Raw genomic sequence first — 11,635 nt, forward strand, 5'->3', positions numbered from 1 at the left:
GATTTGGTCAGACTGGTGTGCTTTGGGAAGGGGGCGGAGGCAGACAGAACGCACATGTGGGTTGTTTTGATGACGTAATGTTGTTGAGGAAATGCGCTGGGGAGACCAGAGCGCGGGGATGTGATTGGAGTCAGACCGGGAGTAAACAAACTTTCTCCGGGAGGATCGGTGGATGTAGCGAGGGCGATGCAGGAGTCCAAGTGTTTTGATGACTGAGAGGCACGGAGGAGCGCTGACATTATTGAGTTGGAGTAGTTGTGAAGCGGAGTATTTCAGAGACATGCCAGCTGGGAAGGATGTAATGTTGAATCCGTTGTCAGTCGGTCGCCAATGACTTGATGACCAGAGAAGACATGCCAGACAAAACGAGATGGTCCACAGCATGATAGAAGATCCGTGATAGTGGTAGAGACGTTTGTCGCTGCTACTCAACAGAGAGGAGACAGTGGAGTTAGCTGGAGATGTTAGCTTCCAACAGCTAACTGGAGGGTGGCTAGCTGACAGCTAGCCTGAGGAGGCAGCAATCCCAGTCAACGAAGACTAACCACGCTGTGCCAGTTGTCAGGTTGTCCAGGAAATAAACCTTGTAGTCACAGTATGGAGCAGCGGAACAGTGACGAAAAACGAATCCTTGAAAACAGCAGGGAGCTGGCTACCGTTGGAGATACCGGTAGGAAGCTGCAGGCTAACAGTGCGACAGGTGAGTCCAAACAGTTCGGTGGAAATCCAAACAGAAAACAGGAGAATGCTTAAATAATGAATTGACTGAAAAGTAGAGATTGTTTGTAGAGACAAGCAAACTTTGCAGGTAGAAAGTAGATAAACTAAACAGATAGACTATAAAACTAAGTTTCAGATGGAGAAGCGGCGAAAAAAACAGCGCCTGCGTCCTCTCACACCGGAAGTAAGTGCCATAAATCCATCTCTTATTAGCTGCTACATTAGCCGCGGGGGCGTCCGAGGTGTACTAGAGACGGGGTGGCGTAGTTTCGAGTGTATGTAGTCGATCGGTAGTATCATGGGACTTCGGGGATGTGTATGGCACTTTAAAATTTTCGAATTCGACGCGTTTAAGGTAATTGTTTAATGTATTAGGGGATCGAATGGGGCGGAAAGTTTGACCCGGAAGTCACCCTATGCACTGCTGAAACAAAGGCGGTGGGGTCAACTACTGTTTGAGATGGCCTGTGTGTTGTAATGTTTTTATTTTGTTGATTAAATCTGTATACTGGCGTTTTGAGAAGCGTTAAGTTCTGTTGTAGGGTGGAGCGGTGTTGCGCTAACATTGCGAGGTGTCGGCCCGCGCGGCGAAACGGGACAATGTGCCGTTGGGGAACGTTATTATGGTGTTGTGGTTGAAGCTAAGCTAATGCTAACTAGCCGCGCAAACGGGGCTAATGTTGCTAAGTGGTCGCCGGTTGTGACGTCATAGGGGTGCGTGGAGCGGTGGACGTGCTGGCTACCTGCGCTGAGCTAAAGCTAACTAAGCTAATATGCTAAGCTACCTGTGCTAACGACATAGCATGACGAGACTCTCGGGATATCTCGCGATAAAGCGGCCATCTTGAGTAGGGGCGCCAGATGTCCATTTTTGAGAGGAAGATGGTGTTTGTTTAGGAATGCAGTAGGGGGCAGCAGAGGCCAGGTTAAGTTTCCATTCGAAGCTGCTTTTGGTTTCATGTGGTTCTACACACAGGAGACTTTTCTTTTAGAGGTTAGTTTGATAGTAGAATTAGATTGTTATGCTGTAGTAGTTTGGTGAAATAGTTTAATCTAGTGGTGGAATGTGGGGCCCAGGTTTCCCCCCCCTCCCCCTCCTCCCCCTCCCTCTCTCTCTCTCTATGGGGCAGTTCAATGCTGAGGACCGCGGCGTCATAGCTGGCGGTAGTGATTGGTGTCCGTTGCGTCGTGGCTCACGGAACACGGGCGTGCGCACTAGGTGGTTAGTGTGAGGTGTGTGAGAGCTGGGGTCGGTGGGGTTGGTGTGTGGGCTATGGTCCGCTAGGGGGCGAGAGAGCCGTGTCAGGGGCTCCCGTCCTGGTTTAGGATGTCATTCTTTAAGAGTGGGATCATTTGATGAGAGGGTTGGCCGTTTATGCTGCATAAGATATATTGTATTTAGTGTAGTTTCGGCCAATGAGGTGTTACATGGACGTAAAATCTCTCTTTGAGTCCTCTCTCTCTCCCTCCCTCCCCTCCTCCCCCTCTCCCTCTCTCTCCCCTCCTCCCCCTCTTTCTCACTCTCTCCCTCTATCTCCCTCCCTCCCCTCCCCCCCTCTCCCTCTCTCTCCCCTCCTCCCCCTCTTTCTCACTCTCTCCCTCTATCTCTCTCCCCCTCTCCCTCTCTCTCCCCTCCTCCCTCTCTCTCTCCCTCCCTCTCTCTCCCTCCCTCTCTCTCTCTCCCTCCCCTCCTCCCCCTCTCCCTCTCTCTCCCCTCCTCCCTCTCTCTCTCTCTCCCTCCCTCTCTCTCCCTCCCTCTCTCTCTTTCTCTCTCTCCCCACCTCTCTCTCTTTATCTCTCTCTCTTTCTCTCTCTCTCTCTCTCTTTCATTACCTTGTCATGTTGGGATCTAGGGTGGCTTACTATTGGTGGTTTGTTTGAACTTGTTTAATTGTTTATTGTTATTTTCTATAGGTTTCTAGTGCAGGTTATTGTTATTTGCTGCAGGGGTTGTAGGGCTGGTTATTGGTATCTTCTGTAGGTGTAAAGATAAATGATGATAGAAATACATTCTAGACTTCCTCAGATAAAGATAAATACAGCTACACATAGAAGGAAAGGTTAGAATTAAATATACACATAGTCATTTGCAGAGCAATAAGAGTTAAAATATTTGAGGAGAAAGGAATTACAAATTCATAAAGTGGAAGAAGTGATTTTATTCACCTAAATTACAATATCCAACACAAGTGTTTAGAAATGATAGGCTGTGAATAACAAATTTCTGATTGATCAACAGACGGAAGAGGCTGATGCGAAATAGGGTTCCCCAGAGTCATGTGAAGCAGGAACATGACAAAGGGATTGGGAGATCCAGGTTTCCGATGAAGACAACAGAACAGAACACAACTAAGGCCGTGTCGTTAAAAATTCGAAAGAAAATTGCACAAACGCTCTCTAAAGTGATATTAGTATAGAAGATGCCCGACATTCCATGCTTAAAGATAATGATGGATTGTGAAAGGGAAATGCCACTGATAATTAAGTGTATGTTTTTTCTTTCTTTCTTCACAGCTGCTCCAGGGCGGACAGAGGCAGTGCTGACAATTCCAAACTCCAAACGGGGGATCAAATAGACTGTTGAAGTCTGGGTGTAGTATCACTAAGCGTTTTGTCAATTCCTGTCTGCATCAATAACTCTGCCAGTGTGAGTGAATTTAACTCAAGGTTGTAAAAGTAGTCTGAAATACAGAGAAACTTACTTTCCAAACGATAATATTTGAGTGTATGAGAGCGAAGTGTGAATGGGAGTATAGAGCAGAGTCACCAACTTTGATAGGAGCAATTAGAAGCAAAGATAAGAACCAAAACTGGACAAATAGTCTATTTCATTAAGCCATAGTATAATAAATAGAAGCAATATAAAAATGGCCAACAGTAGTCAGGCCAATGGTGGGGGCATGCCGATAACTTCTGCAGACATTTCATTGACCGAATTGAGTAGTGACGTTAACCTGATTGATTTGAATATGACTGATTCCCCTCATGAGACGAGCGTGACGGAGGGACTGGGAATAATGTCTTTAACTCCAACACAGGGGGGCCCTGCGCAAAAACTGCAACTAGTGCCGAGGGGCCCACCCTGGCAGTCACTGGGACAAAGAAAGCAACTGAGGAGAGCGATGTTGTTGCAGCAGTCCCAAGGAGTTGACTCTGGCCGTACGGCTGGAACAGAGACCGACAGCAGGTATGGAATAATACATGAACAGTTTCAACAGCCCACCAGTGTCCCTTGCCCAGGTTTCCCCCACCCCCAACCTCAGCCCCAAACTGAGAGGCGTGGGCCGGTGACGAGGAGGCAGTCAGTGAGGGCCAGGATAGAGTGCTGGTCATGCAGAAATCTCAGACATACATCTGGGGACTGTGACCAAGAATATCGAGCCCGAGGAGGAGAGTATCGTCCTCAACCCAGAGTAGGAGGTCCGCGATGGAATAACAGACGAAGAGGCGGACACGGGCAAAACCAAGGTCGGTATCAAGAACAGTGCCCACAGACCGCAAGCTCCCCCTGTCCAGGACCCCCTCAGCACCAGAGCCAAGATGAGAGGCGGAGCCCAGCGATGGGACGCCAGACCGCCAGCGCTGAGATGGGGGGAGAGGCGTCGACCTATAGACAACAGAGATCGTTTATAGCAGCGTTCGAACAACCTGAGGCAGTTCATCGAGACCTGATGAAGACCCAGCTGGAGATCGGTCAAGCCGCACACGAGACGCAGAGACTGGAGCAAGAACTGGCGATAAAGAGTGTCCTGCTAGATGGTACAGTGATTGAGGTCATGCTTCGGGCGTCGGAATTAGGCTGCCGTGATCTAGCAATGCCCTGTGCCCCGTTGCCCAGACAGGGAGCGGGGCCTTGACAGGGTGCTGAGAGCCTCGGGCGGGGTGAATTTCCAGACCCCTCCCAACAGCAGGCTCAAAGGACGGTGGCTGAACAAAATAGGTATGTGGTTTTCTCCCCAGATCAGGCTCAAGGGGAGCGAAACCAGGAATGGACTGTCAGAGGTGAGAGCCATGGAGACAATGGCAGAGAGCAAGGCCAGACTCTGGGGCCGATGAACCCAGGGCCATCCGATTACAGGCGGGGGGCTCACAGGGCCCCACAACCGAGGGAACAAAGACAGGTTTGCTGGATCTGTGGACTGATGGGTCATTTTCAAAGGTCATGTCTGCAGAGGCCGCCGGCAGAATAAAGAATATAGAAAGTGATTAAAAATGAAAATAAATTGAATAAAAGATATATACAACTGATTAGAATAGAATTAGAATAAAAAATATATAGAGGGGTTAGGTGATTAGGCCATGAGTGGAAGTTACTAAAATGGATGGGTGACTAACATGGGGTGATGAAGTAACTGACGGATGCATGAACTAATCGGACTAACAAGAACATCAAATCAATATACCAAACATGGATTTTCCTTTTTGCTACAGTGTTTCTGATCAACTCTTACTGTGGCAGTAAGGAAAACGTAAGAGAGAATGGTATGGTGGACGATTTTTGATGTCTCCCACTTGTGCAGCCTGGCCAAGCTGCACAGATGGGAGAAGGAGAGAAAAATTGTCACCGCAATGGCTTTTGTGGTCATGTGGACTCTGAACTAGGTTAAACAGTTAATATTAAGTATTCAATATTAGACAGTGAAATGATGTGACACTGCGTCAGATAGTGATCAATAGACTATCCATGCTTGATCAATAATCAGTTTGGTCAAATGGTGGACTGCATGGGTAAGAAATTAAGAAATATTGATAGACGAACATCAAAAATCATGAGTAATAGATATTTATTTTTATTTCTGCTTATTTTTCTTTCCTAGTGTTTTACAAGCAATTCCTGCCTTAGGCCGGAAGTTTTCATTATGTATATTCTTTTGATTTTTTCATTTTGTTTCTTAGTATATACGGGGGTGGTTACGCCCCTAGATGAGAGGTTAATTTTGTTTCTAAGAGTGAGTTGAAAAAGCAAGGCTCACAAATTTTGTTTATTGTTTTCAATTATTGTTTTGGGCAGTTTTTCTTTGTTTTGTTTCTTTTCTTTATTTTTTCTTAGGAACGGAGGATGGTGATGACACAACGGGACTGGTAATATATGTCTATACAGTGGACTGAGAACAATGTGAATGGACTAGAGCTGGTTCATGGTTTTTGTTCTCCGCTCATTAAAAATCCAGATCTAGGATCTGGGGGTTGTGTCGCGATTGGTGGAGTGTTGGAAAACATGATTCTCTGTACATTGATAAGCTCAATAGGTTTTGGTCGCCATTGGCCAAATAGCCTTTGTATAGGGTGTGGACATGTGCAATTGATAATTGACTTGTGGGGGACTCTGACGGCTTGTTAGAGGCTGGCGGAGCGTGTGAAAGATGTGTGTTTGAAGCGGACTGTGATTTGTTGCCGTGCGTGTAGGACTACTGGGGGAGAGGTCTCATCAGTATTGGCTGTCCGGGCCTCGAGGCAGCTGTCCAGAAACAGAGGTATGATGTTTAGAATGTTATTCCACATCAAAGGAGGGTGGGGTTATACTGTTTTGACAGCATAATCAGCATAATATAATGAGAGCCATGTGAATTTTTCTGAATTTTGAATATTAACGATCTAGAAGCCATGAAATATATAGATAAATGATTTGGAAAAGAAAAGAAAGTTGTCAAACTCAGACCAGTAAAGAGTGTCTGAGGGAGGAAAATATGGATTCTCAATCAATTGTTGTGATAGAAGTAACCTGCGCTGTCCACCGAAGCGATATATACTCACTGCAGGATACGAATGGGAGATTGGGGAGTCAGCAGTCATCAGAGTGTGGTACGAGGAAGACCAAGGACTCCATCGGTACTGTTGATCCAGGACACTGGCTAGTGTCTACCCAGCGGTTCCATGGGGAATCACAACACTGCGGGTACCAAGAGACCCAGGAGAAGCCAAACTCTCAAGCGTTGAGAGTTCCGGCCAACGCAGTGACCGAGTCTTGAGGCTTCGGAGGGGAACGAGAGAGGCCAAACGACAGGCAATCTACGAGGAGACAGGCTGCAAGGCCTCATCAACTGCTCCGGCTGTCAACAGACAGGCTGAAAGGCCTTAGCAACTGACCGGGTGTCATCGAGCGAGGGGGTGGAGCCTCTATCGCCCCTATTAACGACCAGGCGGAGGGTGGGGAGAATCAAACCTCTTCCACTATTCCGAGGGTCAACAGGGGTTGAGCCAGCGACGACTGCAGGAGACAACACAACCTCCTCAACAGCCGTGACAGCGCCAGAGGGGAGATCTAATCACCCCACCTGAGATCGACGCAACTGACATCCGAGAGAAGAGCTCCTGGTTCAACTGAACAGGCCAATACAGCAGGGGGTCATGCCCCTATTTGAGTGACAGCACGAGGCACGAGGCCTCGACAAAAAGAAGGGGAGGGATCGGAAGTCAACTGGCTTTCTGATTCGACCTCCCTGTTTTGAAGCCAAGAGTTGGGGGTAGCATTAAGAGGGAGATCAGCAGTCTTGATCTGCACCGTCTCTGAGAAATGAGGAGGGGGGGCCAGGTCAATCCAGAAAACATTGACCCCCCTCTCCCGGTTCCAAGTCAGAATTTGACAACCCCCAAATAAAACCAGTGAAAATTGATCCTGGTACGAAAGAGAGTGTCAAAGACTGCACACTGCACACAGTGAATGAAAATGGACTGAAAATAAAGATGTTTGGGTGACGATAATTATACATAGGAACGAGATGTAGAAAAGAATGTTGATTTGATTTTTTAGGATCCGAGTGTGGGATGCCGTATGTATATTATCCAAGTATGATTTAAAATGTTTTAATTTTTATCCAGGTAGTAGTAAGCAGACGTTAGGATCTATGTTTAACATATTATACTAGCTAATTAAGGATAGTTAATCTCTATCCGAGTGTGGACTGTAGTAATATTTGATAAATCATAAATCCTAAACGTACTGGAAAATGTTTCTAATAGAAAAGGTTCTAAGTAAGCATAAGGATTGGTCATAAAAGATGTCTTTCAGTCATGAACCACAGGGGGCCAGGCCATGAGGCTACATTGTAATACAATAGAACAGATGGTTGTCCCTAGGTTAAGGAACTTTGTAAATAATCATAAGTCATTTAATTAGAAAATACTACTGGATTTGTGTGCAAAATGAATGCATTATGCATGGCAGGTTGACACTCAAATATAGTTTAAACCTGATTAACCTATAGTGATTTAGCTCAGAGATTGTGTGTGCTTGTAGAGACTTGGGCGCTCAACAGTAAGTAGATTTGCATACAACTGTTGGAATGTGAAGAGATAACAGGTTTCCTTATACAGGATGTGGGCCTAGCAGCTAAAACAATGACATGGCCTCATCACATGAAGTCGTTATCTCCTGCCCCAAGGCCTAACAGGCAGCCAAGTCAACTGGTTTGATTACTACATGTTGAGACAGCTGTAGGGGAGGAGCAAAGCGTCACCATTCCAGTAAACACAAGTACACTTTCAAATGTCTGTTTCTATACTTAGATTAGCTTAAAATGAACTGCAAATGTTCCTGTTATATTGTGGTAACAATTCTGAATATAATGATATGAAAAATGCCATGTTTATGAATAAGAATCACAGAGTTTGAAATTACGCCACTTCTTAAACTACATTGGAAAACACAAAGTGCTGAATAATAACTGTATAAAATAGATATGGATTTAAGTTAAACAAAGATGCTTAGAATATTATAGAAGGGGGCTTAATGATAAAACTACTGTGATTCTCATTTAGCATCAAGAGAAACTATTCAAAAATGATATCTCTGTGTGTATGAAATCAATCTCAATTCGAATATATATATCTTGGGGTTAATAACCAAAGTATTAAGTTAGTTTAGACGGAATCTAGTTCTCTGATCTGAAACACAGTAGAGAGGGTTGGCTTACTGAGGACAACCTTCTATTTCAAATTCAAACTTAGAGAGGCCGTGATTGGAGGAAAACATCTGCTGGACGTCACTCCGGTGACATCACGCAGACACTCCCGGCTTTTGATAAAAGGGGGGGTGTTGTGACTGTGGGGGGACTCTGAAACGGAACAACACAGGACGACACCCACCTTCACACAGAGGACGGCGCGACCAGAAGAAAACAAGGATAACAAGCTTTTGGAACGAGAACATAATCCTTTGTTGTCAGCAAGACAACAAAGACCAAAGACAATTCAATAATTCGTTAGTCTCTATAATCTGATTTCTTAGTCTAATATTGAGGGCGAGCGGCATAGTGCTTTGGTACCGTCACTATTATAGCGTTCTTTATTTTAATTGAACCAGAACCATTGTAATTACACTCTTAACTTTGAATTAAACAGATGCTGGTACACCTTCTCCTTCATTTCTCCTGCTTAGCTGCTGTCGAACAAGACCAGTTGGTCTTTTGAAAGTACAATAGGGCTTTTAAGGGATAACACAACGCAGAGAGCCGGTTCTGATCTCATCAGAACCAGAACATAGACCCATTTGTGACTTCATGGCCTTTTTAGTTTTCATTTTTGAGGACTGCATACTTTTTTTGCAAACCAAAACAACATACTTTATACTTATAGCACATGCATGAGCCTGGTCTCTTTTGAAAGATGACATTCTGAAGGTTCTGATTCCAGAAAGAAAATTCACTTTTAGTGCTAACGTAATAGAGTAACATAGGTCTGAACTTTTGTTACTCAAGTTTTTCTGTAGTAGTTAGTAGTCCAGAGGTAGTATTTCCCCAGAATGCCTGGAGGCTTACAAATCCATACGGACCCATAGCCTGAAGCCTTACTCATGATGGGTGCAAAGTGAAGTTTTTCATATCATAAACTAAAGTCAAGTTTGTTGTTTCTTGTACAGTACAATCAAATTAATTGATCATAACAGAGATCTAGGTATATAATTAAGTAAATACATAAGTAAATGGTGTACCAATCAATGATCGCTGTGCAGATCATGAACTGAAGTCTGTTTGGTCTGCACAAAATGTATTCTATACACAGGTGGATCTCACTTATATTCCTATGTCTACTGCAGGTAAAGGTGAAGCTTTGGTGACCCCCTGGTATCCATGAGGTCCATGAGGGAGGGATCTATAGCTTAAGAAGTAGGTTAACAAGCCCTGACTCCTCTCTGAGGGGAAGAGGACAACCAGGATCATGTCGTAATGGTTTTATCGACCGAGCCAAGTCATGCTACCTCATCTCCCCTGTCCAGTAATAACACTGAGATGATCCACTTCTGAATACCAAGCCTAAGAATGGTGCAACGTTGAGACTGTAAGACCCATAAGACCGATGCCCTTGAAACTTTGGAATCTAAGGTGATTCCGATCCCAAAATACAGGAAAGGGTTCATGTGGACCCTTCAGTCCACTCCCCATCATTTGCAAAGTCATTGGAGAGGATTCTATTTTTATCAGATTTATAATTATTTTGTAAACAATCAGTCAATCACCAGTTGTCAGGATGTTAACAGAACAGGTTACTCTACGACCACTGCCATAGTGCAGATCACTGCCACGGTGCAGATCACTGGATCTTTTGTATCTTAAGATCTTAAGGCGAGACAGCACCCCCAAAATCGCCTTTTTGCCTGATAAATGTGCACATATTTAATGGGAAAGTGCCTCATTTGCATATATAAACATAAAATTCAGAAAACTTGCAATATATTTTTTCTTAGTTTACATGTACATAACAAACTGGGAACGTTTCATAGTAATATCTATTCAAATATTTGTTTAGCCTATTAGAGGGTACTACACTGTTACTACACTGTTTGTTTGTAGCCTGTGTGTAGTTCTGTTCAGTTCAGTTCAATAACATCATTATTATTATGTTATTCAGTTATCAGGCATGTGTTTAGGTTGTCTATTACTAATGGTTTGATTGGGTGTTGTGTTTGTAAATAGCAGTTTCAAATAAAAATGCATGGCATTTTACAATACAAAACTTTGAGGTTGTTTTCTGAAAAACTCGTTTTTATGCATTTTACTTACACACAAAGTCTTGGAACTCCATTTCCCATCCATATTATGCTTCTTAGTAAAGAAGGGTTTGTTGATATATCATTGATAGCCGGGTTTATAGTACATTTTATACCAAAACTAGGCGAAAGTTTTATTTTTTATGACAGTAGACAGTATTTCCTGATGTATGGGCTGATAAGAGGACATAGCCACAATCCCCTATATAAGAAGTTTAATTTTGAATGTATCAACAAAATTAAACCAGGTTTTTGAATCTGGCATTATCCATGTTGGTGATGCGAGTCTTGGCGATACATGCAAATGTGTGCATATTTAATGGTGAAGTGCTTCATTTGCATATATAAACATAAAATTCAGAAAACTTGCAATATATTTTCTCTTAGTTTATATGTACATAACAAACTGGGAAAGTTTCATAGTGATATCTATTAATATCTGTCTCGCCTTAAGCAAAGGAAATTAGGACTGTGGGATCCCCCACGGCAGCTGCCTTGGGCCTCTCCTACTGTTAATGTTTTTGTTTGTTGTATGTTCTTTGTGTATATTTGTTTCCGTGGACCCCAGGAAGACTATAGCAACCGCATAGGCGGAAGCTAACAGGGATCCAAAAGAAACGTTTTAGAACTTTCATGAAGTTCAAAACTGTAGGAATCTGCATCACAATTAAAATGTTCACTGCTCACCAATTAAACAAATGCAAAACAGGCAGGAGGGTGTGCGTGTGCATGACGCAGAGCGTTTCTGTAGTAAGCTTTATGGTTCTTATTGCCATGTGGACAAAGTATCTTAGGATAAGCTCTCTCATGCCCCCCCTGTGGCTTTTAATGCTTACCAGACAAGATAGTCTTGAGTCTTGATAGATCTATATTTTCATCTATCCATGTTTTGATATTTAGCACAATATTGTGTGCGTGTGCATGTGTGTG

At 43.9% G+C, this 11,635-nt stretch overlaps 1 protein-coding gene across 1 annotated transcript in view; it reads right to left on the reverse strand.

Annotated features, from left to right (window-relative positions):
- Positions 1-11,635, reverse strand: part of LOC311239495 (supervillin-like) — a gene marked incomplete at its 5' end in the record, with an annotated part of 302,875 nt that overhangs the window by 290,295 nt on the left and 945 nt on the right. The gene's annotated exons all lie outside the window — the stretch shown is intronic.

Source organism: Notolepis coatsorum, assembly GCF_963971535.1.
Source record: "Notolepis coatsorum genome assembly, chromosome: 13".
Lineage (NCBI taxonomy): Eukaryota > Metazoa > Chordata > Actinopteri > Aulopiformes > Paralepididae > Notolepis > Notolepis coatsorum.